The sequence below is a fragment of the Condylostylus longicornis genome, unplaced genomic scaffold, assembly GCF_029603195.1.
Source record: "Condylostylus longicornis isolate FDR11 unplaced genomic scaffold, ASM2960319v2 ptg000030l, whole genome shotgun sequence".
Lineage (NCBI taxonomy): Eukaryota > Metazoa > Arthropoda > Insecta > Diptera > Dolichopodidae > Condylostylus > Condylostylus longicornis.
The window spans coordinates 3,860,401-3,882,788 of NW_026577999.1; the positions used below are offsets into that span (position 1 = coordinate 3,860,401).

Sequence of the window (22,388 nt, forward strand, 5' to 3'; positions counted from 1 at the left end):
ATTTTGTATAGTTTTTTTGTTTTTATCCTATTTTGCTCCAGGGAGGAGCATACTGTCGGGGCATGATATCTTAGACAACCATGAATCAGTTTCTTGCGTCATTGGGTTTTAGTAGGTAGATGATGAGCCTACCAGAGCAAGGATAGCCTCTCCATCATTGGTCAAGTGAATTTTTAACTTGGTATTAAACAATTATAAAGCTTAATCTAACTCACAAACTTTAGAACACATTAAATTTTCCATTTATATTTATATTTATCTTTATATCTCACTGAAATTTTTATTTGAACAAAATTTTTCCTATTATTTCTAAAACTATCAGTCTATTTTAGCTTAAAATTATAATTTTAATAGTTTATCATTTATAATTTTTCTTATATGTATTATAATTTATATTGTCAAATAATTTAAGAATTTAATTGAAATATTTGCAAACAATTAACTAATATTCAATAAAATCATACACACACACACACATGTATTATATACGAATATATCTAAATTTATGCAAATTTACTTCCGAAGAGACAATAGGAAAAAAAAAAATTCAATTTGTTTTTAATCTCCTGATATTTTGTAATTTTTTGTTCTTCATATGTAAAAATGCAAAATTTTCTAACAGCAGCTATCTATGTAGATCCTTTTCAAAAAATAAAATTTGTACATTTTTATTACTTCCTAAATTCTATAGAAACCAAAATTTACTAAAATTAAAATTAAATTTTCGTATAGACATAGCTACATAAATAATTATGATATTTCAAGAATCCTTAAAGGATTTAAAATTCTTATTTTTTATTTAAATTTCGAAAACTTTCATTTCTAATCTTAATTTAATTTTTTTTTTCATTCTACAATATATTACAGTACTTAGTTTTATCTATCTTATTCGTACATTCATATTATGCTCAAAACACACAACACAATGTCATCTATTATACAATCCTTTAAGGACTACATTCTATATATGCATGTGTAGTATGACATATTATGTGTATAATGTAGTTTATACTATTAAAATTATTATATATTTTGTGTGTATTAATACAGAAGAATAAATAATTTGTACAAGTATTTAGAAAATTTTTAAATACTTGCATATTACATACAATATACACAATATAAAGATAATGACTTTCTAAATATGCAAATGACAATGACAAAAATATAAATATTTTGTTATTTTGAGGGTTACAAGAAAAAAAAAAAAAAACAAAAAACAAATTATTGAGTTTCCAACCTTGTAATTGTTAATGAAGTAAAAATAAATAAATATGTGTGATACGCATATTACATACACATACACGACATACTGTAAAAATTATAATGAAATAAGTGATAACATTGATTTTATAAAATTATTTTCTTATTTTGTTTTACTTGTTTTTTTTTTTTTGTAAAAACTTTCAAGGAATATTTATAAAATTTGTATATGCTTACGTATGCTTGTATCCTTCAATAACTTGTTATTTAATTCCACCCCTCCCCCCCCCCCCCCTTTCTTTCCTCCCTCAATTATTAAAACAAGTGTAGCATAATTATAATATAAAAATATAAGAAAAATAAAACTTAACTAATCATAAGGGAAACATTTTCATTAAAAAAGTTTGACATATTCGATTACAATGTTAAACTATGGTATACAAATAAGAAACTTTTGAATGTTAGGGAATTATGTAAGTTCATGTACCATTCAATCTTATTATATATAGGGGGTTTCGCATAAGGTTGCAAATAATTTCAGGGTTGATTTTTTGATCAATTTTGAGCAAAAAATTGTGTGGATGCAAATATACTGATTTTCGAGCTATAATCTGTTGACCAAAAAAAAAAACAATCCCAGATTTTCAATTATATGTAAATATAATAATACCTTCATAGTCGTGCATTATAGAGTAGCTACAAGACACTTCATTTAAAAATAATTGATAAATCTTTATATTTGTTCTTACAATCAATTATATTTGACCTCTAGTTTTCGGGAAAAAGCTACTCAGAATAAAAATTTTGAATTTCTTTTTTTTTGTAATTTTTTTTCAAAAAACACGAAATTTCTCAGAAATTGCTGTTATTATTTTTTTTTTGCTGCTCGCTGCAATAATAGAGGTAAAAGTTCTCCACGTAATATTTTCATCAGTCTCTTATAATTTTGCAAATAAAACGTGTTAAATGTGAATTTGCAACATCATGTGAACCACCCTGTATAATATGCAGGTAATATAAATATATAAAAATAATTTTATATTGTTTTATATATAAAATAATGTGTAAATGTGTAAATATTATTTCAAATCATTGGTATAAACTAATTAGAAAGATGAATTGAAAAAAATAATTAATTTGTTTTTGCATTTTATATGTTATTTAATTAAAATGTACATGTGTAAGAGAAGAATTTAGTAATAAAATTTACATGTAAAATGACTTGTTGTTAAAATTATAAAATTAAGTTTAAATAATGACATGGGATTGTTATAAAATTTGTGAATCACTTAAAAATTAAGTGACTTAATTCTTATTTTAAAATGTTGGAATTTTTCTTTCGCATATTTATAAAATTAAATTTGTTTTTCTCTAATTTAAAATTGATAGGATTTGTTAAACAAATTATTTTTAAATTCAATATCTATGTAAATATAATTTAAGACAAGAAATAAAGATCAAGGTCTATAATTGAAATAAAAATCCAAAAACTCAATTTCATAGGCAACGCATGGTGTAACGCAACTTCCATGACAGAAAATTTTTGATATTCTTTACTGCAATATTTTTATACTTGTTACTTTTTTCAATTGAACCTCAATTTAAGATCTCGAAGGGTTTACGAAGATTTTTTTTTATCAAATCTTCAAAATAAAGATTTACTTTTAAGAAAATGAAGATATTTGGGCTAAGCTATTTGGCATCACTGTTTGTACTCCACCTATTTCTAATCCAGTACAATTGCGTTTAATTCTAAGTATGATAAAGATGAATTACAAATTTCAACAATATTTTCTTCATTGTTTATTAGTATTGAGGCGGCTATTAAAATTTTCAGGCCATTTCGATCTTTGCAAGATATAAAAATTAATAATTAAAATTAAAAAAACACCTGGGTGTGTTACTGTGAACAAAAGGGTTTGTAATTTTGAAAGTCAAAAAAAAAAAAATTGCACAAGTATAATGAAAATATTCTCTTTGATTTTCTTAGAGAAACTGAAAGCCATTTATTGTAAAGCGTGCAAAAATTGTTCAATGAAAAGACTTAATCAATCGAAATCGGGTCGAAACTTTATCAAACGTAGTTTTAACTTCTTCTATTCCAATACTACTGAACTAAATGAACATATAGATCAAAAGAATAATGTTATTAGCAAGAAAGCGAAAACCAACAACTTTTCACTAATTTAAATTTTTGTATTCTTAATGTCATATTTCGGCTGACTCTGTCTTCTGTCTTCTCATTCATCTCATTAATAATTAATTTTTTACTAACAACCCTAAAATTTATTTCCTTTTTCACCATTTTCAGTGTTTTTCAAATATTAACATTCATTTATTAAAAAACAAAGACAAACTGCCTTTCACTTACTTGCTTCAAAACCCTTAAAAATTTTTTTAAATTTGTTTTGCTATTTTTCACAAACAACTTCACAAATCTTTTTTTGCTTTTCTATCACAGTTTTTTAATTTTTAAACATTTTTTTTCTTTTGCACTTTTAGGTTATTCGTTTCGTTTGCTTCCACATACATAATATAGTTAATTATTTTACGAGGTGAAGTTAAGCGTTTCCTTACCTAAAATGACAAAAACAAGAAAATAAATTAGATCCTTTTAAAACTTTGTATAGTTTTAATATATTACAAATACATCAGAAAATTTATATATATGTGTATTTATGTATAATAAAAATTATAATTGGAATTACACAAACAAAATTGTAAGAAAATTTCTGTTTAAAATATGAAAGAGGTGTAACTCCATTATTTGCATTTTGATGAGACTAATAATAATTTTATGTTACAGAAACTCGAGTATTCAAATTTCTTCAAAAAAAAATTAGGAACAAGAGCGATTTGCCAGAAAGCCAAATGCAGTAATTAAGTTTGATGATTTGTTAAACTGCAGGAATGAATAATTGAAAGACATTCAAGGTGAACTGATGCCATTCCAAAAATTTATTAGCATTTCTCTTAAAATACAAATAAAACACATACAGTACCATGGTTGGAAATCGAATTTCCAACCTTCTGACAAATTCAAGCATCATGTGAGAATAGACTTCTCGTAACTCTCTTGCTGTAAAGGAGTAAATATGCAGACACAACCTTCATCTGTGGGTCAACGCTCCACACTCCTGGAAAGTTTCTTCCATTTCCCTACAGAATATGCAAGTGCCCTCGGTTTCCACGCTCAATCCATTCATAGGGCCCTTGAGTCTACACTGGCCCTTGTTCCTGATAATAATTGCCTACATTGCTCCGATCTTGCACCTTTCCTGAGTTTTTCTCATATCGCCTGCGGCCCAACTTCACAAAATTGAAATTGAGTTTCCATAGGTTTTCCAATTCAAATATTAGAACCGAATTTCATTTAAATTTAATGAAACTAGAACCAACTACTTACCCTCTTTTATCTTTTATTATTCAGTAAGTTTTCATTTTAAGATTTCCTGTAAATTCCCAAAATCATTGTATAATTATTATCAAATTATTCACACTCCCATATTAGCAACTTTGAACGTTTTTCTCCCCATCAATTTTGAAGTGGTAAACAAGATTCCTGTACAATATTTTATGTTACTCTTCTTTTTTTTTTTTACACATAAATTCCTTCTAAGTCGGGGACTCAAAGTTTTATTAAAACTTTTGGAGTTAAAATATAGAGAGTTGAAAGAATTTTGAAAAGCCCTTAAAAACAATAAACAGAAAAAAAAATATTCAAGTGAAATTTATTTTTATAGGAGAGAAAAAGGTTAAAATTCAAGTGTTTAACTTTGTTTTTTTTTTCTCTCTCTCTATTTCCTTCTCTTTCCTTAAGTACCTGCTATAATGTATGCATTTACTTAAATATTATAGTATGCTAATATATGTGTACCAGATTTGGAGGATTACCTAAAAAAAAAAACAAAAAAAGGTGAAAACTAAATTTTTTTTTTGTTTTTGGAATATTTTTGTTTCGGAACTATTGCATTACAGTTCGTTTTTTTTTTTTTTTTGGAAAAAAGTTTTAGTTTTTCTTATGTAACATTTGGTTACACAGTTGAAAATATATTTGTATATATATATGCGACATTTTGAAAATTGTTAAAATTAAAGTTAAGTACAGTTTTTCAGAAAAAGAAATTGTTTTCTTTTACAACATTATAAAAAAAATTAGAAAAATAATAATTTAAATTTGCAACAAACGAACGAAAAAGAAACCCAACACAACACAGAAAAAAATAAATAATAATAACTGCGTTTCAAAGAGTAACTTGGTACTGAGGTTTTTCTAAAAAACCTTTTTAAAACTTCATAGAATTTTAATAATATAAGCGAAAAAGTTCAAATATTTTATTTTACTTTGTATATTTGAAACGTATAAAATTAATGAATGTTGAATTACTTTAAATGAAAAATTGTAATTTTATATTTTTTGTAATAAAAAAGAAAAGAATTTTTGCTGCAGTGAACTCATTACCTTACGTAAAATACACAGGAACAAGAAATATTAGTTTCAAAACAATTTTATAATTTATTAAATTCAAAATGAAAAATCTAAAACAGTAAATAGCTACTATAAGTTTAGCAAATAAACATTCAATAAATATTCAGGATTGGTAAATTGCTAGTTGCAGTTCCAATTCCGATTTCAGCCTTATTTCAATTAAATTTACTTATTTAAGTTGAAATTGAATTGGCTTTAGCCGATATGCGTATTAATTGCCCCAATCTTAAACTCATAGGAAAAAATATTTATACTAATTCCAGTACTTTCCTGTATATTTGTAAGAAAATGAGAAATAAAGAATTTAAATCAGAAGTGTGCGTCAATAGAATTCTAATCAATTCTGTGTGCGTCAATAGAATCCCTACTTAATCTATATTGCAATTTTGTATTCTAATTAGCTGGAACTTATATAAGAAAATTTCTTAAGTGATTTTATTTATAAATATTTTTGCATTTAAATTGAAAGGTAATTATTCTAGTATTTATAGCTGTACGAATGTATGTTCGAAAGGTATTATAAATTTTGCTCATCGTTTGTAACGCTAAAAAAAATATAAGGGTATGTTTTCGATCGGTATCGAGTTCTAAGTCGATTTAATTCTGTTTGCCCGTCCGTCCGTCCATCTCAACTGTAACTCAAAAAGCAATTGAGCTGAGCTCAATAAATTATAAATCCCGGAACACTATTTTAATTGGATGTGAAGAAGATAGTGATTCGGATAGTAACTGTTCTACAACTTTGTTATTAAAAGTATTAAAGCTATAATATCGAAATCACAAGAAAATAATATTATTGGAACTATTGTTTGTGATTAAAATCGTTAAAATTTTTTAATTCCTTGTGGTACTTCTCGTATAACTTCAATATCTTAAAAACTATTGAAATTAAAGAACTGAAATTTTTTGATAAATTAATATGGTAGTGCTTCATCTATTATTTATTGATGGTAGTTAATACCCAGAACTCTATTCAATACGAATATGATCGAAATTGTAGTTTATCTAGCTGCCTTACAATTTCATATCGGTATACCACAGAATTGACATGATCAACTTCAATATTTCTTCTTCATGTACTAAAATTAAAATGAAATAATTATTATTCGACATACTTAATTCTTTAAGATTCTTTTATATTTTTATAAACTTTCTATATATACATACATACATACTTCAATAAATAATAATATTTATAAAAATAATTTTAATAAATCAACAATTTAATTAGTACTTAATATTATTTTCCAGAATTCTTTTACAAATAATAACTACTATAAAATATTTATGAAAAGTGCATATTCAACATAATTGTTATACAAAATCCTTTTTAATATATTCTTTAATAAACAAATTAAAATTTCATAAAGAAAAACAAAATCTTTATCGTTTCGGTTTTTATATACTTTAAATTTTTTAATAATACCTTTATAGTCTGACTTTGTTATTTAGAAAGGAACTTTAAAAAGTAAATTTTATATTCATGTATGTACACATAATATGTGTGCATGTACAATGTAAATAATATGGTAATCTTTCTCTTATATTTTTGTTGTACAATATGATATTTGCATTTCTTATTTTTGACCTCATTACCATATTAGAGTATATATGCGGTATACTTACTACTCAGATCTACTTTCATAAATATTTTATATACGAGTATATCAGAACATTATTATTATGCTCTTGTACTTATATCATGCGTTTGAAATATTAAATTTTCTTTTTTTTTTTTAAAAAAACGAAAGTGTATGTATTTAAAACAAAAAATTAAACTCTTATAAAAAAATTAAACTTAAGAGAATGTCCCATTTTTCCTATTTCATGTAAATACCATATCACTTAAGAGTATAAATATTTAAAAAAAAAATTTAAAGTAAGTACTCCTAATGTAAGAAGTAAAGTATATCATGTAATATTATATAACATATTCATAATTGCGTATATATATGCAAAATAATTCAATAAATTAAAATGTCAACAAACTAGAAAATAGAAAAAAAAATTTAATCTATAAACCTGTTTGTATTATAGAATTTGTTTCTTTTTCCATAAAATCTCATAAATTTAAATAATAAATTATACTTTGAATAGGTATACAAGTAATAACTTATATACAAACATTTATATCTTTATAAACATATATTTGCCAAATAGGAAATATCTACATTTATAACAGTATATAATAATATGCAACACAAAGTCTAGGTCCTTAATTTATATCACATATTTGTACTTAAAAACATTATTGTGTTGTATGGGACAAGAAGTAGTATGGAATACTATAACTGCGTGCGTGTGACATCTACCCAACAACATATGCTTCATTGTATAACAGAATTGGCGATACAGAATAAAAGGAAAAATTTAAAGGAAATTACAGAAAAAAAACAAAAAGAACAAAATCGACGATAAAGTGCTCCGGTCTGTGTGCGTAAACTTTTATATGGTGCAAATCCCCCCCACCCCCACATACTCTTATTTCCTCCTAATTTAGCTTTTTCGAAAAATATTTGCAAAATATACAAAATTTTATTTAAATTTCATACCTTTTTCTTTAAATATTCACAAAACAATTTTCATTTTAAACGCTTGTTTTTTTCAATTCAAATACTTATTTTGTAAACTCATTTACATTTTTAATATTAAATATAGCAAATGAACATTTTGTATTTGCTCAAAATACCATTATATACCCAAACACATACATACATATGTAGGAATAAATTTAATATTCACACAATATTATGTACAAATCATTATTTTTAGATCCTTGCATATGTTAAAATTTTTGAGAGTTTTTATCATTTAAAATGAAATCTAACAAACAATATTGTCTCCCAAAAACAAAATTAAAAAAAAAAAATTCATATTTATTTATTCAAACATAATTTGGCTTCGTTAAACAGACATTCATAATTCATTTACAAAAAAAAATTCTAATGTATTCACCTACATATGGTCTTTTAATACTGCAGACGTGCCTGCCTATATTTACACATTTTATGTACATTATACTAAATATGTAAAAAATAATGTCAAATGTTTTTGTGTATGTGTATTTGTGTAATATCACAAAATAGATCCAAAAAATTTATTTTTTGCACCCTCAAATTTAATAACATTAAAAAACAAAAAAAAACTCGAAGACTTATAATTTTTATAGCGGCGCATACAATAAAAATTATAACAATTACCTTCATATTTGAGGTGCGGTACGCATTGGGATACTGTTATATATTTTAAGAATCCTATGTCATTTTTAAATTTGAATAAATTATGTAAATAAATTTAATGGGTTTTAAAATAATATGTTGGTCTCAGTATCTTTCATTTTCAAATATGAAATTATTGTTTAAATTTTTGAGCTTATGAAATGTTATCTAAACCTATGTGAAGAAATATGGGAACTGGATTTATTTTTAAATTTAACGTAGCGTCGGATTTCCAGTGGATTTAAGATTTAATTTTTGATTTTTCACGAATTATCTGAAATTTTTTAAAGTTTTTATTTCAAAATTTTCTATGCTTTCTTTAACAAAATTAAATTCTTTCATTCAAATTAATTGAATTTCGCTCAATTTGATGTCAGTGTCCGAAAAATAAACTTATGAAAAACTTAATTTTCGGGCACTGATTAAGTGGAAAATTACCAAGAATTTTAAAATTTTGTTGGAAAAATGCAAAAAACCAAAACAAAATTTATAAAATATTTAAAAATTTTTAAAAAATTAAATTCAAATTTTATTATCTGCCTCCATAAGTAATCAAGATGTATGTTATCAATACCATTGTATTATAAAATAAGCTTTCAAAAGAATAATTTTAATATTCATTGAATACAGAGAAAATTATAACTGGTCAATAGGATCATAAAATGACCATTAATAATTCAATAATCAACCATCAATAATAGCTTTTATTGAATAGATAGTTTTTGTTTTTGCAAATTTTAAGTTCATTAACTGAGCGGATTATTATGATAAAAATTTTAATATTATTATAATCGATTTTAAAATAGAATTTCAAAATTAAATTGCAACCAACAGTGCAATTGTTTCAAAATGATATTATTTTATAATTTAAAATATTTTATAAATTATAAAGCAACAGCAACTGAATGAATTTAAATTCTGAACCCATTGAAAGCTGATTTATTAAATTTTTAAGTTCCTGTATAAGCAATATATTGAAAATTTAATTTTTTAAACAAAGCAGCATTACAAATATGCAATAAATTAAAAAAAAATACCCGCAATATTTTAAAGCATCTTCTACTTCAAATTCATATCATTATTTTTGTCAATGCTTGTACCTTTTGGAATGTGTGGAAGACACATACCGTCTTTCCAAAAAATTTGAAGTAGTGTAGTATTGGTTTGACGACATTCCAAATTTCAAAAAGTACTAAAGTAGCCACAAATTAAGCTAAACTATTCCAGATCAAATTTAATAGGAATGCAATTAAAAGTTTAAATCGAGTTGGATTGACTGGCATAATATTGGAGAACAATGAAATTTTAATTTAGTACACAAAATATAAATAGAAAATGCGTAATTACAGGACTTTAAAATATTTATAAAAGTTAATTTAGATAATCAAAACAGATGATTTTCACGGCGAGAAACCAAAAATTATAAAACCATAAGGAAAAATTTATTTTATTAATTTTAAAAAATTATTTATAGAACTTGCTTTATTTCCCAAATTATTATATTTCATAGTACAATTAAATTATACAGAATTAATAATAGTATTATTAATATTAATGTTAGCATTATTAATTATTAAATTTATATGTCCTCCTCCACTTAAAAAACGTTCAATTAAAATCCAGATTATAGCTCGTATACCCTCATAATAAATAAAAACATAAATTGATTTCAAATTTATTTAAAATCTGGAATTAATAGAATACTCACATGCAAACACACGTAAATATGTACATGTGCATATGTGTCAACTTTTTCATATACGTTAATGCCATACAATATTATGCCACGTCGCTATTTTCTCTATACAGATGAAGTCCTTGAAATGTTTACTTTGTATAGAAGAAAACGAAAAAAGGAATACAACAAATAAATTTTTTAATGGCGGATAAATGTCAGATATGATATGTCACTAAAGACACTTTGATCTCTTTGTGACATTACACACACAGGTACATATATACACATACATACATTTTTATTTAATTTTTTTTTACATATTTTTCGCATTTACTTTAATTTTTTTTTTAATGTCTACTTTGTTTTATGTTTAAGAATCCAATTTGCCATTTTAGCATTTTTGTGGTGCGAAGAGAGAGAAAAAAATTCTTTTCCTTTTTCATCATTTCTTAAATTTCCTATAAAAATATTTTTTTTTTTTTTGGGTTTTTTCTCTTCTTTTTTTTTTTGTTGAGAAATTTTTTTATAAGGGAAAAGACTAAGAGAATTTTCTTACAAATTCATGCCGGTATTTAAAACAAAATATTCAAGAGTTTTTTTTTTTTGCTCTTCCTTTCTAGAATTTTGGTGTTAAAGAAATCTTTGACAATTGAAAAATTTCATGGTTGAATCATTTGAATGAACTTGTGATCTTTATGTATGAAATCATACTGAGAAAATTATTTTCCAAAATATTTTAAATTGTTCTGATTCAATGAGTATGTTTATTTGAATAATTCTCTGATTTGTTTTTTCTATCTTTTATTTTTTGATTGATATTTGGAATTGATTTCCGCAAAAAAAAAATTCACATTGATTTTATTACCATGATTTTTCATTATTTTGTAATTTTCAATTCTTAATTGTCTTCCTCTATTTATGGCTAGATTGCATTTTTGTTCGCTTACAATTTATAACATTTCGACAATTTTCAATTTGTTTAATTTTTAAATAAAACAGCAACTGGTATAGAAATAGGAATAACATCAATTAGGTACTTGATATATTTATCGAAAGATTGGAACATTATAGCATTTCAGGATAAATTTGATAATTTAAGCTCATTTATGCTCCGGAATATTGAAGCTCAATTATTTAGTTTAGAATTTCGGCGTATTAAAATTGAAATTTATTTAGTTGACACAGAATGTGAAATATTTTATATACCACAGTTACATTTCTTAATTACACAAATTGCAATTATAATATCCTAGGTTTAATATACTAATTATTAATTTTACATTAATGAACTGCTAGAATTTTCAAAATTATCATGCCATAATTAAATGGTCTTTTACAATATTTTCATTAGCGGGTTAATTTTAAAATCATAATCATTCTTAACAAACAAGAAATGAACAAGAAACAGAATTAATTAAGAGATCCTTTTTGTCACCATCATTTTTGCCTATACCATTTGATCTTTTAAATTCCTCGTTTATTTTTCTATTATTGTCACTAATATCCTCTCATTTAATATTCCTACACGTATAAGTATAATAAAAAATTAAGTAATAAATACATACTTATTATAGTTATGTGTGTAAAATGTAAAAAACTAAAAATTTAATTGTAAAAGGTAAATATCAACGGAAACATCAAAACAACTATGATCCAATTAAAAATCCACATGAAAACGTGAGGAAAATTTATTTAAAAATGGTGATAATTTAATTATTGAGAAAAATGAGTTGACAACATAGAAAACGTAGAATGATTTTAATTTAAAAAAAAAAATTTTTTTTTTTCTTCTTATTTTTTTCTTTTCTATTTTTTAGCACATTATATTTGTTGTTGTTTTCTCTATTTTACCTTTTCCTTTTCTCGCTTTAATTAAATGGACAATGTTTTAAAAATAAATTTATACTTGAGAATTTGCAAGAAAGAAAAGGATATTGCTTGTTAAATAATTAAAAGAGAATTTGAAAATTTTGTTTCTCGACAATGTTTACGTGTAAATTATAGAATTTTATATACGATTTTGTAATTGTATATAGTTTTACAAAAATTTCAATTAGTTTTAAATCTTAATTAAAAAAATTTGCATTGTGAGCACTTTGATTAGTTACATTGAATAATACAATTCTGGAGGGCATTGTTTATACTACAACAAGAAACACATTCATTGTAAAAATTTAATTAATCCTTGAATGCCTAAAACTGAATCAATAGAACATATTTGGAATGAATTAGCGCTTATTGTTGTCCTTAAATCAGATTTAAAATCATTTCTTTTAATTCTTCACTAATTTAATTGAATTTTGGGAACATTGCACCTAAAAGTATGCAATATTTAATAACTTTTAAATATTTAAAACAAATTTAAAGATTTTTATTTTAGAATGACTTTATAACAGCAAAAAAATAATAAATTCCAATTTTGTCTTTATCAGTGCAACAATGCTACAGGATATCCTTCTTTTCAAATAATTATTAACTGTCTTATATTCCTTTTGGTTTATTTTCTTCGTCATATTCTTATGAATGGTATTGTGTTCAAGTGCATTGTCCTCCCTTTTAAACAATGAATATTGTAGCTATAAATGCTTTCTACTTATTTACCATTAATCTTGAATAACATCGAAATTATATTATTTATTTTTGTCTACCATTTTTTTTCTTTTTTTTTTTGGTATTTCCCATTTAGCTTTTCTTTTATGTGATTCTTTTATATTTGAATTTGTAAATTGTACACCGGTAATGTTATTGTTGTACATTTTATACCATAATTATTATGTTCTCTGTTTTATACCATTATTCTATATACATGAAAAATATTCCAAATGAAGTCATTGTACTTAAAAATTTTACTTATAACGGTAAATGACAATAAACCCAAAATGCATTATGTTCCTCTCCATATTATGCATTTTATTTTCAGTTACCTGACCTTTATGCTTATTTCTTTTCGCATTTTTCAGCATAGTTTCCATTTCCCTTTTAAAAGATGGTAACAATAAATTCATATTTTTCAATTTCAAAGTTTATCCACACTTTCAAGTTAAGGTTATCCACCTTTTACATTAAAAGTCCTATATTTTTATAACATTAATTTTAATAAAAAAAAATATTCCTCTTCACAGTAATAACAATAGCAAGAAAATGAATGTAATTTGTAAGAAGAAGGAAGAATTTTATAAAGAATGTTAGACACGTCGTATAAGAAGAAGTAAAACTTAAATAAGTAGATTCAATTTCAAAGTGAAAATAGAAAAAAAAATAAAGCCATATCAAATTTTAACTGTTTGACTTGAATACCATTTTCTTATAACATTTCACACCTTTCAAAGAATGGGAAATGAGAGTAGTACACAAAGTAAAAAAAATTTCATCGTACAGACAGAAAATTAGTGACCTAATACAACAACGTACAAAAGAGAATTAAATTATAACCAAGCAGTGCGTTGGAAAACATTCAATTCCCCTCCTCACTCTCCAATTTAATATCAAAAAGAAGAAAATTTACCCAGGGATCAGAGAAAACTGAAAACTAATTGATATTCCGAACATAACCCAAGAATTGACAATAAGAAATATTCACTTTGCCATACAAAAATATTAAAGAGAGTCAAAGATATAAGAAAGAATAAAAATAAAATTTTTTTTTCAAAATAAATTCTACAGGTATTCTACAACAGGTAACATTATTGAGGTGAAAAAATAAGCGAAAAAAAATATTCAGAAATCGTAGACAAATTCATTTTAGTTATACAATCAAAGAGGACTGACTGACTATGAAGGTTAATAAGAAATTTAACGGCATTATGTAAAATGAATTGAAAAATATGAATAAATTTTGTGGTACACGCACACAAAAAATGGATAAAAATTCGAGAGAATACACAAAAATAAGAAAAAAATCAATTCAATTCCTTAAAAAATTTTAAAAAGAAAAAAAAATTCCACAATAAATTTTTAAGACCAGACCATTTAACTATGACGTGATTAAATTGAATTTTAAAACGGTTAAAATCAGAGATTTCAAAGATTGCACGTACGCTTTACAGAAAAAATTGAATTGGTACTAAAATTCGGAATTCAATAAAAAGTTATATTGGAAATTTTAATTCCGAGAAAACGTAGGGCATATAGTGAATTTCTAAGTGAGATAAGTGAAATTTTCAAAAATAAATAATTTCTGCGATTGCTAATGCTAAGAACTTTGAATAAGTATCAAAAATATTCTATTTAGTTTCGTATTTATATTGTTTATAATCCATTGACCCGCGCTTAAAATATTTCGAAAAACAGGATACATTTCATATAAGAAAATGATCTAGACCATTTCAAAGTTAACTCACAAGTATATCCGCTTCACATACAAGGGGCGTACTTGAATTACTTTTCGTTTCAACTAACAAGCATGATTCAATTTTTAAGTAGTCAAGTACTTATGAATTATTCTAAACGAAAACCGAAAATCAATCCAAAAAATTTTCTTTAATTTTTTTTTGTTTGAAATTTTTTACATACCCAAAACTATTCGTTAGGATCGAAGGCAATCGGAACTTGCTGAAATAAAATTGGAAAATGTTACATGCTTCAATTGAATTCAAATCACAAATTTTACTTACAATGCAAATGGTTACGTAAACTATTATTCAGAAATTGATATTCAATGGTGCTCATACCATTCTTGTATCCGTACAATTAATTTATATTTTTAGAACCAAATTATAATTTTTATGATTCCATCAATGTTAATATAACAACTAATGTAGAAATGTAAACATTATATAGTTGGACCTTATAGCTGGATCTCTAATTGAAATTTAAAATTATTTTTACACGCGCTTTTAAAGAAGATCACATTGTGCAGCTTTCAATAAAACTGATTTCCCATTCAAAGTAACAAGGACATTTTTATGAATTTTAAGTTTAATTTTGCAAAGCAAATGGAGGAACGTAATGGACTCTCTTTTTATATGAATTCAAAAATGATTTTGAAATTTCAATGCAAATGGGAAGATACTTGAAAACATAGCGCGAGAAATTGTTGAAAAATAAATACGTGATTTCAGATGCAATTTAAATTGTAATTTTTCTAATTCAGATAAAGCTTTTAATCTTAGTATTACCCATACATTCTAAGAATCCAAATAAATTGGTGTTCTACATTAAATCACTAAAATTAAAAGCATGCGTCAGTCATAGATAACAGTATACTTCAATGGTTGGCTCTCAATCACTTAAAATATTTTTCTTAAAATTCTGATTGAGGCGCTTCTTATATGTCCCATCGTGTTGCGTTAAAATATACTTGTAATCAGTCTTGATTTTCATAATATACTATAAGACAGGAACAGGATTATCATTAATGGTACTTATTTCATGATACAAAAATTATATAAAAATGAAAATCTTTTACTAATACAAAAAATAATAATGTGGCTAAATTAACTTTTTCTTATTGCTTGTGGCAAAATGACTGCGCTTTTATTTGACAATAATAAAGAAAAAAAAATTGTTCTTGGTTATTATAAAAAAAAAATAATAGCAAAAATGAATTTTTCCTAAAAATCAAATTATTAACTGCCATAATTTTTCTTCGTTTATTTTTCCTTTTATTATACTACAAAATTTCAAAAGATTGTCATAAACCATAAAAAACCATTCTTTATTTTCTTTTTTCTCGTTTTAAGGTTTTGTCTAAAAACTCTAAACGAATATCCAAGTTATAAGAGGCACAACAAAATAAGAAAATCAAAAATAACAAAAAATTTTTTTTTCTTGAGTCCAAAAATAACACCATTATTCTATATGAGTAATGACAATGAAAGGAAAATTGATAATAGCCTTATACATACACACATGCATACTAATAATAAAGATTATGTCACAAATATCTCATCCTTCTCCCATTTTTTTCCATTCTCATCTTATACATACATTTGCATTGACACACAGGGCCTAATATAGAATTCTCATATTTACTCTCTTACTCTCTTATTACTCTAGATAAATGTAAATCTTCATAAAAAGAATAACAGCAACAGCAAAATAAAAATAACTTCATTTTTATGATTTCATCACACCTAAGGGTCATTTTTGGTAATATTTTATGTGTTAGAATTCTCCTACCCTACATATACAGATTCTATCACTGAAAGGCCAAATCTTATATACAATAAAAATAAAAACAAGAATAAATAAGTAAGAAAATGTGTGATGTTTAAAAAATGAACAACAACGAAAATTGTTGGCCTTCATTTATTATAATCCATATTTATGTGTAAAATATCCTTTTATATTCTTAATTTTTTTCTTGTCTTATTTTATGTTATCCTTTTTTTTTATTAGATATCTTTTTTTTCTTCTTCATCTTCTACTTCTACCAACAATGTTGGTATGACCATACTACAATTTAATATTTTTTTAATATTCTTAAAGTAACAAGAATGTTGAAATTTTTTTGATCGTAAAAAAAGCTCGTGTTGGTTAATTTTTCTTGTTACAAGTGAATTTTTCAATACCCTTGCCTTTCTTTTAGCTCTTCGAAATTCAAGAAACTAAATACTTAAATAATGTTTTTACTCAAAAATATATGGCACATGTATTTTCGAAACATCTCTTCTTTCCAAAAAAAACAATAATAAATTTGTGCGAAACTTATTTAATAAAAAATTTCAAATATTATTTTAAAATCCGTATTAACCTTTAAGCGATTAGGTGGTGGCACATTTTACACCTCCCGCTTTTTTTTTTCAAATTACTTTCCTATATTTCTCTCTCTTATATTTTCCATATTGTCTTTGTCTTCATATTGTTTTATGCTCTCTTACTCAGTGCTAATTTTTGGTATCGTACATAAAACACTTATGGAGTAGTTGGAAGAGAGGTGTAATAATTAAAACCAACTTGACGAATTTATTAAAAATTTCACCTTGTACTTTAAAGTTTAAGACCTAAAAAAAAAAAATTGCAATCGTACCACAGCATATTTAATGAAATATTAATCAAACAATGTATTTATGCCAATTTCTAATAACTATTTAACATGATTTTTATTATTATTGACGTATATTAGAAATTGACATCTGTCATTTCAATTTTAAGAATTTGACAGCTGTTACTTCTAATTAATGTGATAAAATTGTATTAGATATCGTTCTATTGTAAATTAATTTTAAAATAGATATTTGATTATTTAATTTTATTGGTAACAAATAAAACACGTTAACAAAATATTTTCCGTAAAATTCTTATGCGCCATAAAATGGGAAAAAACAAGTGTTCAGAATTATATTAAAAATAAATTTCAGAACAAAAATGTTGACTTACGCCAATGAAGTAATTTTTTACATGTTCGACCTGTAATTTGTTACTTCCCCTATTTATTTACTCTCACTGTTCATAGTCTTAGATTTTGCTGTCATAATATCAGGTAAATGGTAAAAATTGAAGCACTTTAAAGCACAATAACTGAGGAAAAGAAAACGTCCCTAATATTTCTTATTTGTTTCGACTCTTTCTAAAATTCATGTTCGAGAGTACCATCAACTCATTGATATCCTGCTTTTTTAAGACTGCGGGAATTCAATGATCGATTTAACCATCTTTTAAAATTTGTTTCCAAGCTCTAGTCTCTTAACCTATGGTTTCTTTAGTTGGAAAAATAATGGTTAAAACTTTGGTTTCATTGAAAATTTTAAATATGTCGAAATTTTTATATTAATTTGAATTTCAAAAGTTTCTTTAATTTAAAAATTATTTCCTTCATATAATTTCGATCACAATACAAGCTCATAACTTTTAATCTTCTGGGACACAAATTCACCTACTACAGAATACAGTATTCACCTACACGATAACTTCTAATTTTCTTTTAAATATTTTACTTTCAGATAAATTTCATTTTCATTGATACATTTAATCTCCTTTCAGGGATTTTGCTATCAAATTAATAATTTGAAATTGCAATAAAATTCATTAAAGATTCCATTCAACCAATGTGCTCAAAATTCCTTGGGAGTTACTCTTTCTTTATAACGTTTTATGTCAAAAAATTTAAGCAACTAATTTCTTAAGAGAATAAATTATGCATAACTCTAATGTGTATGTACATTATATTTATATAGAGAAAATTTTCAACAATGATGTAGATGTACATGTTCGCCGAATAATAATATTTATGTATAAATTACAATTTATAGTTGAACAAATTGTTATATTAAAGATATTCCATGAATAATCCAACCTGTATCCTTAACATTTATTTTTAAAACCTAAGATATTAAATAAATACAAAATAATACATCAAAAAAAATTTTTCTTTGAATATTCATCAATTTTTTACTCTCATTTTTTTGGTTTTTTTTTAATATCCTGAGAAAAGGATATCGATTCAAATTAAATAGTGACTAGAAAATCCCCAATTGATAAGCTGAGAATAAAAAATTATTTGTGGAAAATATCCATTATCAATATTATTTTCATAATAAGCGATCAATAAAAAGTTCATCTCTGACATGAAAAAAAAAATAAGATTCTATTTTTTTTTTAAGTTTCGTGTTTAATATTAGCTTTAGCTTTAATAACACTTTCTCACTTTCAGATTTTCAAAAAGTTTCTTTTCATTTCTGTTATTCTTTAGAATAATCAATATTTTATTCAAGGATATTCACCTATAATTTTATAAAAGTTTTTAAAATGATATGGAGTGTAAAATGATGATAAGAAAATCTATCTATATCTTCTACTTTACTTATAGAGAGAGAGAGAAAACATATGTTAAGGGAATATTTCGATATTCCCAAATTAATACAGTTGATTTAGGATATTGTGGTGTAGACGAGAATATATTTAGCATTTAGAGTCCTTCTTAAATAAATTTCTTAACTTTTTTTAAAATTTTTCTTTGTATAATTTTTTTTTGTATAAGAAGTTCATAAAATTTTGTATAGTTTATTTATTATGGTTTTTGGTATATAAATGTACTATAATCTACTTGATATACAAAGTGTATATTCTGTTATATTTGCCTACACTTTATTTAAATGAAAAGAAAAAAAATCTTTCTAAGAAACCAAAAATTTCTTTTATACACCAAACTTGTTGTTTATGTAGAAGTGTAATAAATTTTAATTTATCAAAGTGTACAAATCATGTTGACTTAAAGTTGTTAAAGTATTCAAGAGTGACTTTTTTTTTTTAAAAGGAAAAAAAGGAAAAATATAGAGAGCAAATGTATTTTATCATAGAACAAATAATATTATATACAAATATAAAAGAATAATAATATAACAGTATAACAGTATTTAGAATAGTAATATAACAGTAATAATAATATAACAGATTTCATATTATTTTTTCTCTCATAAAAGAATTTTATTTTTAAATATTTAAATTTGTTAGTAATTCACTTCTTTAGAAAGCTTTAGGACAAATAACTGATAAACTTTGGTTCAGAGATCTGAGCCAAAAGTGCTCATATCAGAAAACAATGTGATGTGCAAGATGTCCAAGTTTGTTGGTTAAAACGCCGAAGAAGTGGTTGGAGGGAACATATATTGAAAGAATGAATGAAAATATGCTTGTCAAAATCGTCCTTAACAACATACCACATAGTCATTGTTCCCTTTGACGCCCCCCATAAAGGTGGCGAGAGTGCTGGACAAGCTATGAAGGTGGTGTTTAGAGCAGGACGTAGTACTCTAGAAACAAAAAGAAGAAGAAGTAATGTGTGTGTGCCAAATACTGTTAGGGCACCTATAATTCCGGTTTTACATTAAAAAATTGATTCTAAGTGACCGAAATAGTGTTATTTTTGTTATACGAATTAAAATATTACTGTTATACTCATTAAATCACTATTACACTGGGATTATAATAAGAGTAAATGCATTTTCTTAAATTATTATTAAAACCTTATTTTTATTACTCCTGGATGATCTTAAGAGTTACACTGCTTATTTTACAATATTGACTCAGTTGTATTACAAATTCGTTCTAGAACTTTATGGTTCTATTAAATTATTTTAACGTTTTTGGAGTAAAAAATTTAATATTTGATTCAAGTGTTTAATACAAACTCTTTCGTGGTCGAAATTGTAATAATGAATTCTCGACTTGCTATCAAATTTTGTATATCAAAGTGAGATGCACATTCTCGTTTGCAGTTGCAATCTTTCAAATTTCGGTTAAACTTACTTCAATTTTCAATATTACTTACAAGTATTAATTATAATTGGGACAGTCTTATCTTAATATTGCAAAAAATACAACTTACAATTTTGATAGCTATACATTTGCTCTCGAAATTTATTCAAAGATGATCTTACCTACAAAAGAATACAAGAAAAATTTAAATTATTAAAATATTAATCGTATGGTAAATTAAATATTAAAGATTAATAATAAGTAAAAGCCTAAACCATTCTAGTAAATAAATTTATTTAAAATTAAAATTTAAATAATCAGAATTTTCCATGAAACCAGGAAATTGAGAAAATGCAAATTCAAAATTATCATTTCCATAACACTATAAACACGGTTTCGATATTATATTTTACAATCTAAAAATATAATCAAAAATAAATTTTTATAAAAAAACTCATATATTTTTTATCATTTGATTATCCTTATAACAAGAAATTGAAGTATAAGAGAAAAAAAAATCTACCCTCTCTCCACAATTACCTTAATTTAATCTTAAACTTTATTACTATACACTCACAAAATATTTCTTAAGAATATACGTAATTACATATACGTCTCTCTAAAATTGTATAATCCCTTCCCACCCCCCAACATACAAATCATATTTTCTTTTCGAAAATTAAAAATTAAATCTCCTCATCCTACGACACCATCCTATATATACACCACATACTTTATTTAATCCACGCCTTTCCACTTTTTCATATAAAATTTTTTTACATTATCACGACACAAGACTCTATATACATTTCCTCAAGAAAAAAGAAGAAAAAACAAAAAATTATAAATTTCCTGCTTTTCATTTTCTTCTCTTTGCACAAAACACATAATTGATTTATCCGGCGGCGTTAAAATCTCAGATATTTTAATCAACTTCAAACTTTAACACGCTATATAATATTCAACCATTCTCTATATATATATATATATATATATATATATAATGTTATATGAGTTTACTACCACAATTATAATTGAAATAAATTTATAAAAGGAAATATTTTTCTTTAAGTATTTACGATGATATGAAGGTTTGTAACATCAATGGCACCAACATATTCACCATAACCATTTTGCTTTTTTTTGTTTGGTTCTTTTGGTTCGTGTCAAATATATTTTGTTCGAAGTCTTAAAAATACAAACTTGTACATGTGTCTGTATGTATGTCTGTACATAAAAATTATAATGAAAATATTTTTAAGAATCATCTTAAGGATATTTGCTTTTAAAGTGAAAAGAAATAAAACTCTTTCATATACGAACACTTGTATTTAGACAATATACTTGTAGTACACCCAAATACATAAATATATACATTCACATAGAAATATACTCGTATTTATGCCATTTAGAATATTATTTATTAAGAACACAGTAGAATTAAAAAATTTATCGAAATTTTGAAAAATAACTTTATTAAATAAAATGCTAATTGAATTTAATCAATTGACGCCAAGATTAGCAAATAAGGGTTAAATTTTTCGAATAGTCTCAAACTCATTTTTCGGCTTTAAGCAGAATTCAAAAGTTCGACGTAGTAAGCTGTTGTAAAAAGAGTGGTTTTAGAATTTAGACGGGTAGTAACTCGAGGGGAACAGTAGAT

General features: G+C 24.6%; 1 protein-coding gene across 1 annotated transcript in view; it reads right to left on the minus strand.

Moving 5' to 3' along the window:
- LOC129608184 (uncharacterized) overlaps window positions 1-3,716 on the minus strand; it is a 163,249-nt gene extending 159,533 nt beyond the window's left edge. The window contains exon 1 of the mRNA XM_055519542.1: window positions 3,575-3,716. The gene's annotated coding sequence lies outside the window, so the exon portion shown is untranslated. The remainder of the gene's footprint in view (window positions 1-3,574) is intronic.
- Window positions 3,717-22,388: the final 18,672 nt, after the last annotated feature.